This window comes from Ochlerotatus camptorhynchus, unplaced genomic scaffold (genome assembly GCF_037179485.1).
Source record: "Ochlerotatus camptorhynchus isolate MF236.1 unplaced genomic scaffold, CSIRO-AGI_Acam_v1.1 ptg000457l, whole genome shotgun sequence".
NCBI classification, from domain to species: Eukaryota; Metazoa; Arthropoda; class Insecta; order Diptera; family Culicidae; genus Ochlerotatus; species Ochlerotatus camptorhynchus.
Genome location: NW_027040943.1, coordinates 2,550,409 through 2,567,161, shown reverse-complemented (window position 1 = coordinate 2,567,161; position 16,753 = coordinate 2,550,409). Strand labels below are relative to the sequence as shown.

The 16,753-nt window shown below is 37.8% G+C and overlaps 1 protein-coding gene across 4 annotated transcripts in view; it reads left to right on the top strand.

The window, feature by feature from the left end:
* The first annotated feature begins 398 nt into the window (after nt 1–398).
* Nucleotides 399–16,753, top strand: part of roq (roquin) — a 56,605-nt gene continuing 40,250 nt past the window's right edge. The window contains exons 1-2 of one of the 4 annotated variants that reach the window (XM_065235006.1): nt 399–515; nt 3,835–4,098. The gene's annotated coding sequence lies outside the window, so the exon portion shown is untranslated. Of the gene's footprint in view, nt 706–3,828; nt 4,099–16,753 lie in introns of all 4 variants that reach the window. The other 3 variants (XM_065235005.1, XM_065235004.1, XM_065235007.1) reach the window with 3 other exon arrangements.

Sequence of the window (16,753 nt, the reverse complement as noted above, 5' to 3'; positions counted from 1 at the left end):
CGCACGCTGAGTAGATAGAAAGCAGATTGATGACGATTCTGAAGATTTCCTGCAAAAAATTGATGCGCGATGCAAGTAGATGCGAAAAATGATAGAAGATTGTTCGAAGATTCATTCGCTAGTACGAGATTTTTCGAGTATCTAGAAGTGAGATTTGTCGCCCCCCTCGGACTGTCCAGTGTCAGCTGCAAAATACAATATCGTCGGTCGATAAAGCAGGCGTTTCATTTTTCTCCAAGCCAAGAATTGTTGACGTTTTCTTTTAGCATCTTCCGAGCCATCTTCTTCGTGATCACGTATGTGTTAGTGTGTGAACACGCACGCGATGATGACAACTCGACAAATGACAGCTGACGCACACACACAACCGCGTTCATTCATTCATCGTTCGCCTTCGAGTGTAATTTGTGGTGTGACAAAAGAGGAAAACCGATTTTCCTCCTCATAATATTTTCTGTCAGCGAAATTCCTCCTGCTTATAATCGTTATTCATCCGCTAAAAGAGCTTCATATTGGTAATTATCGCAAGGATCCGATGGTAGTGACATGAAAAAAGAAGGATAGTGTCACGTTTTATCCTTTAAATTTAGACGGTCGACAGGAACTATTGAAAAGTAGTGAACGTGCAAGTGTATGCGTGCGCGAAAATATGTGAAGGTGTGCAAAGAAGAAAGGACGGGGAAAATCGGAATACGCAACAAATTCGTAAGGGCAGCGTTGCCAGACCTATTTTAATTCGTGATAATTTTATCATGAAAACATCTTTACTGAAATCAACTTTTTTCATTACACGCTCGTTCAAATTTACTCTAAAGTGAGTAAAATTCCACTCACTTTCGTTAAAAGTGGAACTACTCTAAAGTGAGTAACCCCATGTTTACTCACTTTTGAGTAATGTATGAATTTGTCAAAATCTGAGTAGCACTTATTCAGTTTCGGTTTTCGCAATATTAGCACAACTGAGTAAAGGTTACTCAGTTTTGTAAATATTATATTTTGACAGGAAATTATTTGTCGATTTTTTTTTGAAACATAATAAAAACGATTTATTTTATTGCAACAGAATTATAAACTCTAATTAACAAATTGATAATAATTCTGCTTATTAAGCGATTCCGAAGACCACTGCAACTATCATCTCCAGATGCTATTTTCATTCCGAGAAGTAACATATTGAACATCTCGAAATGGACTGAGCGGCTTCCTGGCACAACTTACGGATCAGTTTCTCAGCATTTTTTTCTGAAAATTAATTTCTTTTTGAATATATTGCTATTTCCCGATTTTCTCATAAAACTTACTTGTAATTCTCTCATAGTGAACTTTCCTTTGGATCGAGCTTGGGATTCTGAAGTTCACAACCAAAAGTTGTTGCAGAAGTTCACGTAACCTGTGTAAATTTGGGCTGAAATAAAGTTTATCTAAGGGAAAACACCAACTGCTACTCACGCTAGTTACTAGTCCAAAAAAGTTTCACAAAACGCTGAAACTTTCACTCTTTGAACGCTTTGTGGGAATTTCTCGGGGAAATTGCTTTCAGCCCAGGACTTCAAAATTTTCGGACGTTTATTACATTTGATCTTACTCAATACAGTAGAGATCCATATTTATTTAATTAGAGTAAATGTTACTCACTTTGTTAAATTAATGTTACTCAGTTTTTGACATTTAGCATACAAATACGAAACTGAGTCAAAGTTACTCACTTTAGAGTAAAATCAGACGAGCGTGTAGGTCATATGAATAAAAGCGTTTACTTTACTTTTCCCGTAAGAAAATCACGGGAAAGTAAAGTAAACTCTTTTTATTCATACGGCCCATTGTATCAAACATTTCAACATGCAATCTGGATATGTATACATTTTAAAAAAATAATGTTTGCCCTATTTTTTTTATAGCATTGGTAAAAAGACACCCATAACTGCTTGACTCAGTGGCTGTTTTAACAAGTTGTTGATTTGTTTGCAAGTTTGAAATGTTTGGTAAAATGGAAAAGTTTAACATTTTATTGTTAACTTCTTTTCGGATGTTAAGTAATTAATTCTAGCTTGCTCACGCAAACTTACACCACCATCATATTTGGGAAGCTTTACCATACCCATTTGAAAATTCATCCTTGAATTGCCTATGTCGTTTTGCCATGTTAGTTCGTTCTTCGACCTATTATCTGTAAGCAACGCAACAAATATGTTGATTGAAGGAAAGCTGATTCTAATTCTAAAGTACTGCAAATGTTTACCCTAACGTTAGAACTATTCCACAATTCACCCGAACACGTTGATAAGCACTTCTTGTGGAACTTTTTTGTTTGATTAGAGACTTGGTATCACCCCTATGCGGCCTACTTTAATTATGTCCCGCTAAATTTAGGAAAAATTTACCCCTCCCTCCATTCGTCTCGTTTTTCCTATACCTAATGCATTGCTTGTCTCAAAATCTTATATTCCCTTACCCTACTTTAGAACGCGGTCAGTAACGGTGCAGTATACCATGTTCGACTGCTGATTTCAAGTTGGAAAATTTCTCGGCTGTCATAACGTAAAGTATCGTTGAAATTGTCACATGGCTTAGAAAGCTGCCAATTAGGGTTTTTGATCTAATTTTCGTCCTACTAAGCACAACCCGCGCTTTACCTCCTTTTTTTGAACGGGTTTGAACAAAAAATTTAAGATTTCTCTCACAGATGACACCTAAATTGATTCACCTTTCCATACGTACCGTTGGATTTGATAAAGAGTCACAAATGGTTGAGATATTGTTTAAAATCTAATACTGCTTCTTGATTCTAAATTCGTTCTACGCATTGAACGCCATTAGATTTTCTTCGTCCTACGGATAAACGTAGAAAAAGGAGATTAGCTAGAGCGCTTCTTTTGTTTTGAAAACAATGAGCGTAAATATTCATACAATGCGCTCTAATAGGATTTATGTTGTAGCTAATGAACTAACGCGTCGGAACAAAGCTATTATTGATTTGTGCACGGTGAAATCATTGATATTATTGATCTTTTCTGATCGATAGAACGGAAATGGAAACGTTAATAACTTGGTTGCATCTATATTTCGGGCTATTTTTTCTACATAGTCTGTTAAAAGCTTTTGATGTTTTTGGGGCCGAGTAATTAACGAAAGAAGGAGTCAATGAATAAAATCGACCAATGTTGGTCTATTTGAAAATTGACGCTAGAATTGTCCCATCCCATGAAAATAGCAAGCTGGGAAAAACGCTGATCAAAATTTTTTTTCTGTGGGCTCTTGTGGATGAGACAACATAGTTTGATATTTTTTGCAACCTTTTTTTACACAATAAGAATCTTTTCGTGTATACATTGTAAAGTGATGGTACTTGACAATCTATTCCAACGTATAACTCATTTTCGCCAAAAATGCTTATGTTGTTATGCCCCACGGGGCAGGTTTTAGTGCTCAGTAGGGACGTAAAAACCATGCCATAATTAAATATTATTTATTAAAAAATACATCCTAGGATTAAAATTTAATTTATGGTATTTTGCATTTCTAACTGGACTCCTCAAAAGAGCGGAATCGTGAATAAGTGCGCTTTTCCGTTGTATCATCTTGGTGTCTTCTGTGCAATTATTCTTCATGAATAAAGGAATAAGTGCGCCGAACGATTTATAATGTGTGCAATCCCTAATAAAATTGTAATGGTTATTTTGCTTAACGACGTGTTTCGGGTATCATCCAAATCATTTGCGGAATAGTTCAATCATTTGGGTTATCATTCGTTTATGTTTTTTTATTTATTAGGGATGCGCTATAATGATTAATTTTATGCTATGACTTTTATCCCTGTATTTATTTCAGTTATAGTAAAACCGTAAAGGTCTGGCAACACGGTAAAGTCGGGAAAATCGCGCATACGTCAAAAAAGCAACGACAGACGAAAAGTCAGTCCGTCGGAAGACAGCAAAAAGTGAAGGCGATCGCACAGTGCCAGGAGAGCCTAGCAACCAAGTAGAAGTGCGAGACGTCGTGAGTGCGAGTGTGCGAAGGAAAAAAATGTCTTGAAAAAAATCACTCTTTTACTTGCGCCAATTAGGAAATGTGTAATGTTTTATAAAATCGCTGTTCAAGGTGAAAAATGGGCTTCAATCTATTGTTAAACCATAGTAAAACATAGAATATAATCTAAATTCGGTGTAATCGATGCAAGATGGTTTTGGTTTGGTTGGAAAAAGCAAGCACTAAAATCATGTGAAAATCTCGCCTGGCTAGCTACTTCGGGAAAAGGCCACAGGTGAAGGAGAAGAAAGAGCACCAAAAAAGAGCAAAAATGATTCAGGAAGAAGAAAATGTAGTGAACGGTGCGTGTGTCAGGAAAAAAAGTGAATCATGACTTCCGAAATCCGGATGGAAAGTTGGCTGATTGACAAGCCACGAAAAAGGGCATTCGTGGGCACTAGTGGAAAATTCCTGGAGTCGTAGTATATAGTTGTGACCGCAGAGCAGTATTTTGCAGTTTTCATCGGTGAAAAGGTGTCGTCATCACGTATCGAGGTTCAGTGGCATGAACAAATATAGGAAAATTCCTGTATCCCCAGTCTTCTCTGGCTGAGGGCAGTACACGAGACACGAATAGTGGTCTCACAAAATAGCACTGCAAACGCAGAAGGAGAACGGCAGCAAAAAAGTGAGCTCTCTTGATCGTATAGAGGTATAGACAGTCAAGTCGTCTGGGCAGTGGTGTAAGATCGTCAAGTTTTCGCTTTACACGTATACAATTATGGCTGGTGGGGTGTTAGCAAGAGTTTGAGCTACATAAAAAAAAGATCCATAAAACATATTTTTAAAATCAACACAAATTAGCGAGTCAGGCCTTCATTGTATGACTACCAAAGACGAACCAGCCAATGGCTGAACGCCTTTTAATAAAGTAAAATATACTTCATTGTATGAAGCTCCAAACCTGCATTCCCATATGTATAAGGTATGTGTATGGTAGCATACAAACAGTTATATATTAATCTTTTCTATGTAATATAACAGCTTTGACAATTCCCTTGTGGATAAAAAATCCGTGATCATGAAAAGTGATAATCGGAAATAAAATCCACGAGCAAAAATACTTGAGATCGTTTAATATGTATTCCTATTCCGAAAAGAATTTCATTAAATTTTACTATTCAATCAAATTTACTACCTTTTTATACTGCCGCTGGAAGCATAATTGTATATGAAACTCCATAGCACATGAGACAATTATGCGTCCACCAGCAGGTATTTTTAACGGTGTTATCCATGGTATTATTGAAAATACCAAAATACGATTTTGGTAACACGACCTCAATGTTTTTAACGTTATTGTGCTCTGTTAAATATTTTTCTTCGATTGTCAATATAATTGTGAAGCCTTGGACGTCACCAAATAATAAGATTTGCATTTATTAAATTTTTTGGAAGGCTAAGAATTTAAAAATTGTGTTTTGCCAAAATAGAACGGGTACTGTAAGTGTTTTCTGAAAATTAGTATGCCCAACTATCTTTGTATCAGTCTACTTAGGTAAATTAAGAAATTTAAATGAAACTTTGTGCACGAAAACGTACCCAAATAGACTCTAAATTTATTTTTAATTCTTTTTTTAAAATAATTCGGCCACAAGTTCAGGAATTTAAGACGCTTTTAATCATTTTTTGCTTGAATGCCCAACTTTTGAAATGAGACCAATTGTCATATATCAATCGACTCAGCTAGAGGAGATCAAACGTTTCAATATGTGTAAAGTATTCAAGCATTGTCTAAAAACATTACAAAACTGATCTAAAGCTAATAAGCTAAATTGATCTAGGACAAAATAATGTATGTTTTTGTATTGTGTATTGTATAATCAAAAATGCTAGAAGGACCGAAACCATAATTTGAGCAGTAGAAGGTTAAGGCTATGCTGTGGACTGGGCTACAAAAGTAATTTGTAATCAAGAATTGTTCATAAACCACTTTACCCACCACACACTTTAGGGCTGTGCTCATGTACTTTTCATAATTCTCAACATTGCTAGATCACTGCTCGCACGTTGCAGCAGCTCCGACAGAATTTGCGTTACTGCCCTGTGGACGGCATTTCAGGTACCCTCCTCTCTACATATTTCAGCGACGACATTCTCCGCGCTAAGGGTACGCATCTCCCTGCGCACTACCTCGAATCTAGAATAGTCGAAGACCACGTGCTCGGGTCTTTCCTCTACATTTCCATACTCCGTACAGAGGGGTGATCTTGCGTGTCCGAACCGATGTAGGTACTGCCTAAAGTAACCATGACCAATGATCAATGCTTTCTGTTCACCCAGGTCAAGATAATAGGTATTAGCCTGTGTGTATCTACCGTTCTCCACCGTGTACCATTCCTGATGTCACCTGGCCATCAACTCCGCTCTAATGTTGAACATGTTCTGGTGAGTATTGGACTTGAGACTAGAAGCGTCCTCAAACGTGCCAAACCCACCACCATGCGACCCCTGAAATCACAGGAGTATTTGAAAAGAAGATCAATGGTAGTCATACCGAGTGCCCAGAATCATATTGTCCACATCCGGATACCCTCGAGGAAGTGGCTAGTTTCTTATGTGGACCAAAAGCTATCATACGACACCTCAAATCACATGAAAATTCAAAATAAAAAAATGTCAAAGTAGTCATATCAAGTGCCCAGGACCAATTTGCCACATCCGGACATGTTACGGGTACCCCCGGGGAAGTGACCAATTCCTTGTTCCAAAACCCGTCATGTGATACATCAAATCACACGAGGATTCAAGAAATAGTTCAATGGTTGCCATCAAGTGCCCAGGACCACATTGGTCATATCTGGACATGTTCCGGGTACCTCCGGGGATATGTACATTTTCTGACTTGGTCCAAAACCCGTCATGCGTCACCTCAAATCACACGAGAATTCAAAATTTAGTAGTCATATCAAGTGCACATGATCTCATTGGCCACATTCAGACATCTTCCGGGTACCCCCGAGGAAGTTGTCAGTTTCTGACTTGGAGTGAAACCCATTATGCGACATAATGTGAGAAAAATTTCGCAATAACATTTTTTTTTATTTGTAAGATCTCACCACCGACAAACTGACATGACGCTTAATTCTGACTTATGCCCGAAAATCGTTAACGGCCCATTTAAATGTGTAGTGATCCGAACTTTCAAAACCATAGGATATTTTTATCTAGATAAAAATAATTTTTCCAAAATAGATCAGATACTAACCAATTCATTACTTTTGCAAGTGGGTTCATGGGTTAGCTAAATATTTCCCGCGAACACGGAGCCAGATGTCAATAGTGTGCTTTGGTCAGAAATTTTATTGTTTTTGCTATGGTCATTCATGTCGGTTTGTCGGTGATCTCACCATAGGTGGATAAATACAGGTTTTATTTTGACAAGTCACGTTTTCAAACTACAGTCAACTCTTCAGAACTCGATATTGAAAGGAACATGAAGTTATAGAATTAAAGAATAAACTTATAGAATCAAAAAAAAAATGTTTATGTTCATCTAATTCCAGAAATGATACTGTAATACCTGACCTTAATTACACATATGAATTTGAAAAAAATAAATTTTATTAAAGTTCTGAGTAGGAGATTTAGAAAATACCCCCTATCCGGATCCGGCCGGCAATATTAACAAAGGTGATGAATAGCGGAGTTAGACGAAACTCTCCGTAAACTATTTAAACAGTGGGGGAACGAAAGAAAGGACAGTTTTACATTGCCTCACCAGTCTACACCACATAAATGTTAGACGTCCAATATAATCGCATATAATTGAATTATTGAACATTTCATAAGTCGGGTCTTATCTGATCTTATCTGGAGGTATCTGGTATATTTCTGAACGTAGCAATATCATCCTGAGCATTCATTAAAATTGATATAATGTGTCTTATGATAGGTTCTGGTATGAATTAAAGGTACGGACCATTTACCCGAATAATCCATGTTGTTGGATCCTGGGTACTCAATATCATTCTGCATCAGTTATTATTTTTTTAAAGTCTTTGGATTTTAACATCAGAATCACAGAACGTATTTGTTATGTTTGCAGAAACAGACTAGAAATAGTCCCAATGATGTGTTGTGAAAAAAAGTACAGATTATACAGACTACATATACTACAGTTACAAACGAAAATAACTAGGAAAGCATTGTCAAGTTACTAAAAATGTATAAGTCTTAAATTTTACACGGTCGCCAAAAAACGCAGAGAATCTTCGGTGAAGCATATTCCGTGTCAAGTGGAAATCGAACATCGAAGCTACTCGGTTGAACACTCGCTGCAAGCCGCAAATAGCGCTCCCTAAGCTATAATTAGTTCGAAGAAGTGGAAGTCTCAGCATAAGGCTGTTGCGTAGTGATCGAGGTAGAACATTAATGTTCAGTTGTTGCAGAATAGCTTCGCAGTCGATTCTTCCTTGCAGAGTATCGGCGACGGTTAAGGCTCTGAAAACATCTTTTCTGATTCAATTCACTCGGCCCCGTTATTGTAGTTCGGGCTCCAGACTGCAGAGCAGTATTCCAACGTAGATCGTACGAGAGAAAAATAGAGCGATTTCAAGCAGTAAATGTCTGTGAAGTTCTTAGTAATCTTGAAGACAAAGCCAAGAGTTCTGGAGGCTTTGTCGACGACATACGATATATGGTGTGAGTATGTCAGCTTTGAGTCTAGAGAAACGCCTAAGTCTTTCACGCAATTCACCCGTTCGATAGTCGTGCCTAGTAGTTTGTAGTTGAAAATAATCGGTTGTTTCTTGCGTGAGCAAGTAATAACTGTGCCGTTTTAGACTACACCAGTCAGCAAAGATGTCAATCTGATTTTGGAGAGAAAGGCAGTCATCGAGTGAGCAGATGCGCAGAAAAACTTTCAGATCGTTTGCAAACGATAATCGTGGCCCTGTGATAACATGGTGAACGTCGTTGAAGTAAAGGAGAAATACCAATGGTCCCATATGGCTACCCTGAGGTATACCGGACTTTGCGCAGAAGCTTGCTGAGCGACAAGTACCCAAAGTTACTGTCAATTGGCGCTCCGTGAGGTATGAACAAAACCATCTCAAAAGATTTCCACCGATCCCTAGCCTATCAAGCTTAGCGATCGCAATTTCGTGGTTCAGCTTATTGAAGGCTGCCGTAAGATCTGTGTAGATAACGTCCGTTTGGGTCCGAGCAATCAAACTGTCAGTGATGTAAGACGTTAGGCACAGCAGGTTCGTAGTTGTGGAACGCCCAGTTATGGATCCGTGTTGATCTATACTTAGATATTGCTTGCAATGCGCATTTAGGGACTCTATGACAACCAATACGTTCTATAAGTTCTCCCTTTGACTTATCGAGTTTTGGAATCTTAATAATACTACACAGAACATCGACGTGTAAAAATATATCGACTTATGGAGAGTACGGTACATCGGAAAATGTATCGCTTATAGGTTATCGAGTTGACTTTATTTGGTCGTTTAAGTCACTATTTTGTTGAACATTTACCGCTTCCAAGCTGTTTCTGCGTCTCTGGACCTATCTGGCTGATTTTGTGCTGCTATATTTGTTAAAAAAAAATGGTTCATCAAAACATCGAGTTAGAGAGAGTGCAGTACTTGCAAAATTTAAGGGACTTTGAATTTCATCGAGTTAGGGATAATATCGAATCACAGAATAGCGATTAAGGGAGATTTTCCTATACTTTCATTTAAATCATTCAAATGTAAATCACCATACTTATGCAATAAAGTACATCAGTGCAAGTGAGACCGCTGGGTAAGTGGGAACGGCCAATATAAATCTCTGAATGCTTATGTGTGGGTGCGATAAAACTAGAAACTCTATAGCGCCAATGACGTCGTCATCAAAACGGAAATTATAAGTATTTTCTGGTTCATGAAATACCAAAAATCATCATTATGAAAGTGGTTAGTATCACCTATCAATTGACTGATCTTTGAATAAATTATCATATGACATAATCTACGTGATGTTACAACGGTTTTGCATGTTTTTGTTTGTTTTTGTACTGTTACTGAAAAGAATGAAAAGTAACCTCTTAATATTATTGCCGATTTGGAAATTGCGTTAAATATCCCATAAGAATTGAGCAAGAGTTTCTGATTTGAGTAGCTCAGAACGCCCATTTTTTTAATTATCAGACAGGTTTGGAGAATTTTATGAAATTTTCCCCACAGCTAGATTATATGAACGAAACAAAATATCAAATAATAATGTTATAACTCTTTCCAAATCTGCAACAATAATGAAGGGTCATTTTTAATTTTTTTCAGTTACATTACAAAAACTCAAAAAGTCAGACATAATCGTGAATACATCCTGGTAGAATGTGTCATATAGCAGAATAATTGTATTTACAAGCGCTTCCACCTTTTTTACTTTTATAATTCACCCTAACCGAAATGAATTCGCCTGCGACAGAACGGGCTGTCGTCATCGTTAGTGATGACTAATCCCATGCTTGCGTCTCTGTTGATTTTTTTGGCGTGATCATGCACAAACGTATATGGTTTTATTTTTCATTATCATTGATATTGCTGAGTGTTTGATTGACATATGTCTGTTATACTTCAGTTTTTTCTAGCTTTACAAATATTAAGGTATTAATTTTCTTTTATGAAATTACCGGAAAAGTGAGGCGGCAAAAAAAAACGGGTATTAAATTCCATTTAAATTTTAGTATCAAAAACCTAACTTATAGTACATAGTCAATGTAGTACTTCTAAAATTGTATGTGGTAGAAAGTGCTTCGGCAAGAGAAAATAATTCGATTGACTATATTTACGACCCGGTGGAATCATTAATTCATCTGTATGGTATTCAGTGAATCCTTATGCAAGAAAAAAGCTAATTTTTAAATATTGATAACGCAATAGTCTCTTCATATACGAATGTTTAATCGATTTAACCTATTTAAAAAAAAAGGTATGCATACCACACTACTTTAATCTCCAACTATGTATAACATAATCTCACTTTAATTACTATCCTTCACATGCAGTAACACCAGGTGTTAGATAATTTTCCGCTTAATAGATTGTATCTAACTGCACTAGTTTTACCTTATCACTATAATCATCGTTTTGGCACACACTGAATGCATGCATAGAAACTTCTTGCGACCGAGAAAGTGAAAATAGCTATTGCACAATAGGAAGCAAAAAGGCAACGTAGTCGTAATTATAATCTTTCCTTCCTGCTCTTTCTCGTTTTCGGCTGGGCCCTATTGGGGCTACTGGCTTCTTTTCCACCGGGTGTCAGTTTTAATTATTGGACTTGCCTTAGTACCGTTGATGCGATTCCGTCAGTGGGAGGCGATTACTATTTAGTTTTTTTATTTCATATAAACTGGTCCATTGGTCGCGTCAGTCAAAGTCATTTACATTTCATTTAAATTAGAGATACTTGAAATGCTGGTACATTCTATCAAATCTGTAGATACAAACAGATGTGTGATGATCGTTCATGCTCAGTTGTAGCATTATTCTACTAGACTGATTCATTCAAAATGTTATTGGGCTTGCTCATTTTGAAGTTTCTACAGGAAACTGTATGGAAAAGAATTTACGCTATGTCCTTCTGACTGTTTTTAGAAAAGACTTTTTTTAATCTCTACAATTTATATTGTATAAATTATTAAATAAGGCTGATACAAATTGCATTTATATTTTATGTCAATTCCATCAACAATTACAAAATATTGAAGGGGCGATAAAAAGTTAATTCAGGAGAATTCTGTCAATAATATTTTCTTATTAATTTGGGACGTTTATGCGATCATAGCTAGAATACTATAGCTTAAATCTATGAATTTTTTGATGGTACATTTAAACATCCGTTAAAGTAGTCCATCCTAACGGCGCCGGTGGTGTAGTGGCAAGCGTGATTACCTCTCACCCCAGCAGGCCTGGATTCAATCCCAGTCGGCGCCGCCGGGATGTTCTGAGGCATAACATCTCTGATCACGCCTTCCTTCGGATGGGAAGTAAAGCCGTTGGTCCCCGGTTCATGAGTTGATGGGTCGATAGGTAGGGTCCAGGTGTGGGAACTGCCTTCCTGGCACGTCGGTAGCATTGGTGCTCAACACGGAAAACAAGATCGACGGATAAAACAAACCAAAGGAAAAAAAAAAGTAGTCCATCCATGAAACTGATCTTAGACATCCGTAGTTTTTTTTAACGCGTGGAACTACGAGATGAACTAGCCTACAACTAAAAATCTCAAAAAACACGTGGAACTGTGATATAAGAAAGAATTTGAGGTCGTGACATAAACATGGACTCGGATGGCTATGGAACCGTCACCCGGAAGATTCGGAAATGGCCATGGGAATGTCCTCCGGAAGGAGTGGTAAATCCATGAGACTGATCCTAGACCCGCATAAATGTGAACCTTACCGAAAATGGTTAAAAATTGTTTATAATCCCTTCTTCTTCTTCTTCTTCTTCTTCGCATTTCAAGCTTATTGCATATCGCATATTAGCTTATTGCGTGCTCTCAACTTAGTGTTCTAGATGCACTTCCACAGTTATTAATTGAGAGCTTTCGATGCCTGTACCATTTCTGCATTGGTATAATTGTGTGGCAAAGTCCAATCATACTTCTATGCCCAGGGAAGTCGAGAAATTTTCCAACCCGAAAAATTCCTAGACCGGACCGGGAATTGAACCCACCCACCTCCAGCATGGTCTTGCTTTGTAGCTGCGCCTTTGCCGGCTGAGCTAAGGGAGGCCCTTATAATCTGCTAAACCTTAACTGAAATGGTTATGGAACTTTACATGAACGTTTGTGTGATAAAGTTTTAAACATAAGTAGGGTAAAGCGCTACTTCGTCGTAATCGCCCATTTCCGTTCTATCGATCAGAAAAGATAAAAAAAAAGAGCCCAAATGAAAATTACCATTTTTTAGTTATCATCCGTTATTATATTTATATAATGGTGTCTTTTAGCACTCGTAAAACAGTATTTAATTATTAACATGTTAAAAAAACCATGTACATTCTTTGCAAAACTCGACTGATTGCGCCATTCAAATTTTCTTTCCATTCCGGCACATGTAAAAGTCAGCGCTCTACGTAGTATATTATATTATATGCTTATTGCTTGAAATAAAAGCACATCAGCTGTGAAAAGCTTGCATATTTTACCGAAAGTTTTTTTTATCTTAACAAACTCACTTAATATTTTATTTCAGTCGTCTTTTTTCGTAAATATGCGAATGAAAAGCGAAAAATTGTTCCACGATTCATAGGGTATAATGGTGTAATACGCCTCCCCCTGGGGTAAAATGTCCCGCATAGTTGTTCAACCCTTTTCCATTCTTCATTGTGGGTTTTTGTATGCAGAAATAGTAGTTGACATACTGAGCTAGCAATGCAGCTGTTCGTCAAATTCATGAATTACAAACGGTTAAGCGCTGAAAAACGGTGCGAGGCTATTTTACCCCAGAGGGGCGTATTACACCATTTTACTATATACCTCTTGGCGGTTTGATCGTAACCTTTCGTCAGAAGTAGTGGAAGTGAAAAAATTCCAATGGAAACCCGGCACGGCACACTCACACCCAAGACCGTACTTCTTCTCTTGCTCGATTCGGTCCATTCAATGGTCTGTGCTGTGCTGAACAGAGTGTACTTCACTTCATCCGAAGCAGCTGGTGGAACGTAGGTACTAGCAAAGACATGCTCTGGCTGCGGTTTCGAGAAGATTGCTATTAGATGAACCATTTTGTGCTCTGTTTTTCTTCCCATATCTGTCTCTTCTGATGGCGCTCCCGGTGTGGATTCCCACGACCAAATCAAGCAAAAGCGAAACCTTGTGGCCAACGAGTGGGGAGGGTCATCTCCTTCCCCTGGGGGCTGAGCACAGTGGCAAAGCGGAAATTCCTTTCGCTCGGCTATAACTACAAGAGGAAATTGTGGAGACCATATAGCCCATGACATGATACTGTTTTTTGGCAACACGTAGACACGAACGCCTACCCTTTTGAAATTCCACTTTTGCTGTTTTCGCTTTCTGCTAGTCTGGGTGGTTGATTGGTTGCTTGCTTGGCCACCTCGGATTTGCCATAATAGGAAGCAATCACTCAAAGACACAACGTTGCATGTGTATGGACGAGAAAAGAGTTGCCGAGGTTTTTTTTTCGCTCTTGGTGACTTAAATGCCACGAATCCGTCCTTCAGTTCGCCAAGACAGTAGTGGGTCAAGATTGATTAATTTCTCCTGGGAATCGTCACTCGTTTATCATTAGATAGTGTGCGTGTGCGGTTAAGAAGTAGATGCTTTGAGTTTGACAAAGAAGACTTAGTGATAGAGTAGAAAAAATCGTGCCCTATGGCGTGAACAACATTTTGAAACTCACACTCGCGTAACAATGAGGAGAAATGTGACGAAACCAAACAAGATTATCACGCTTTGTAAGAGCTCATAGTTGTCGCGTTGTAACTTTGTTGCAGCCCTTTTATTAAGTCTACTGCATTGCATCTCATATTTTTGTGTCGCAAATTCTAGCAGTAAGGAACTAATATTTAATTGTCATTGCACAGCAAAAAATAAATTTTGATATTACATCCAAAATGATGCACTTCAATCATGTCGAAAATCTCATGTAATTTTTATGGCCGCAACAATAAACAAATGCAGTAAAAGCAGCGTAATGCACTGTATTAATGATAACTTTGTCCTTTTTGGCAAGTAATATTACACGATATTTTCGACACGATTGAAGCGCATCCACTTTGATGCGATATTAAAATTAATTTTTTGCTGTGTGTATTTTTAAACATATAAAGGCTAGCTTGTATGGAACATCCAGCATAATTGTTATTTGCTGATCCATAATAGAGGGGTAAGTGTATATCACAGATAAACAGACATAATACTGGCAATTCGTTCATCGAACACGCATTTAACGGTCAATTTAAATGTTTTTAGTTGGTAGTACTGCCACCTGTAGCGCGCATAGTCAATAACCCTTGCGTTTGACGTTTACACACCATCGCCATCTGTTCAGCGTACTACCCATCATAGTATACTCAACTTCGACGTCTAGTGTAGTTAACTCTATCGTTTTCATTTGCAATATTGCAGAAAATCCAAATTCGCACATAAACTAGATACGATTAGCAGCAGCACTCGCAAGACTAATTCCACAATACACTCAAGTCTTTTTTACGCGTTTTTTTACACGGTTGGTAACGCTCATTCGCCATTTACACGGTACGGTTTTAACGATTTCTTGATAACGATACAACCAATCGACTTAATTCAAATCACATTATCCGTTTCAAGTCAGGTATGTAGGTAGGTAATAGAATGGTGTACTTTAAAAAGTCCCATTTTTTGTGTAAATACGGATTTTTTTTAAATATGTCTATATGTCGGCGCTGCCGGGATGTTCTGAGGCATAATATCTCTGATCACGCTTGCCTTCGGAAGGGAAGTAAAAGCTGTTGATCCCCGGTTCATGAGTTGATGAGTCGATAGGTAGGGTCCAGGTGTGGGAGCTGCCTCCCTTGCGTCGGTAGCATTGGTGCTCAGCACGGAAAACAAATCAAAGAAAAAAAATATGGACCATAGCATGCTATAATTACGATTGGCATCAAAATCAATTTATTTTTAAATATTTTAGTAGGTATGTGAAAAATCATAATCTTGGCTGGTTTTTTTTACAAGGTACATATTCCCCGTGTAAAAAAATACCTGTGTGTGTGTTAGCAAGGATCAAGTCAAGTCGAAGGAAAACAATTCTAGCTAAGATGCAGGGAGAATTTTTAAGAGAGATTTTTAGAGCATCTAGATTGCCGATGAAGCTACATAATATATTGCCTGTGATGGTATAGTCGTAATTGCAGAAGGGAATATTTTTGTTCTGAATCCAATATACCGTCAAGAATTTGGTCAACATTTTCTACTAAAAACTTAAAGCAGCATGTTATATTTTCTTAACAAGATTCAAAAAAAGCTTCTTTTGGAAGGTTATTCTAGAAGCTTGCCCGTCGCTCCGCTAATCTGACTAAAAACCCAGGCAGGACAGTACAATTGCAGGGCTGTAACAACAGGCGCGGATTTCGCGAATTTCGCGGATTTCGCGATTTTCGCGGATTTGTCGCGGATTTGAACTTTCAGTCGCGAAAATCACCGAAACATTAAATGATGTCGCGAAAATCGCGAAGGGACTGATGTGCTGTCACAAAAAATGTGGAATTCATTGTAACCTTTCCGTCCCGGATTATTTTGCTGTCATCAATTTTGTTGTTCATTTGGCTCTCAATTTTTTACCGGTTCAAACCAAACACCCTGCAAATAATCGAGAAATGATCTCAATTCCATAAGTCACACCGGATTTACACGGAAATTCCGTGAGGTCTGTCCAATGAGAGACATTTTCATGTTTTTATTTATTTCCAATATGAACATAGCATTTTTCGATGTCAAATCATAAACGAATCGTATATATGCGGGTAATTACCATGTATACCGGATATTATAGGTTCTCCAAATCGTCCTGGAGTTCAGTTGATTTGTTCAACTATATCAACCAAGACTGCAATAATGTCTGTAGTATCGAAATATGTCCAAACAGATCCAAAGTGTCTATGTGGATTGTGCCCGACCTATTGCTACGTATACAAGATGTTATAGGTTCTGAAATCATTCTGGAGATCAGATTATGTTTCTACTAAATCACCCAAGCCTAATTCAATATCTGTAGTATCGAAATATGTCC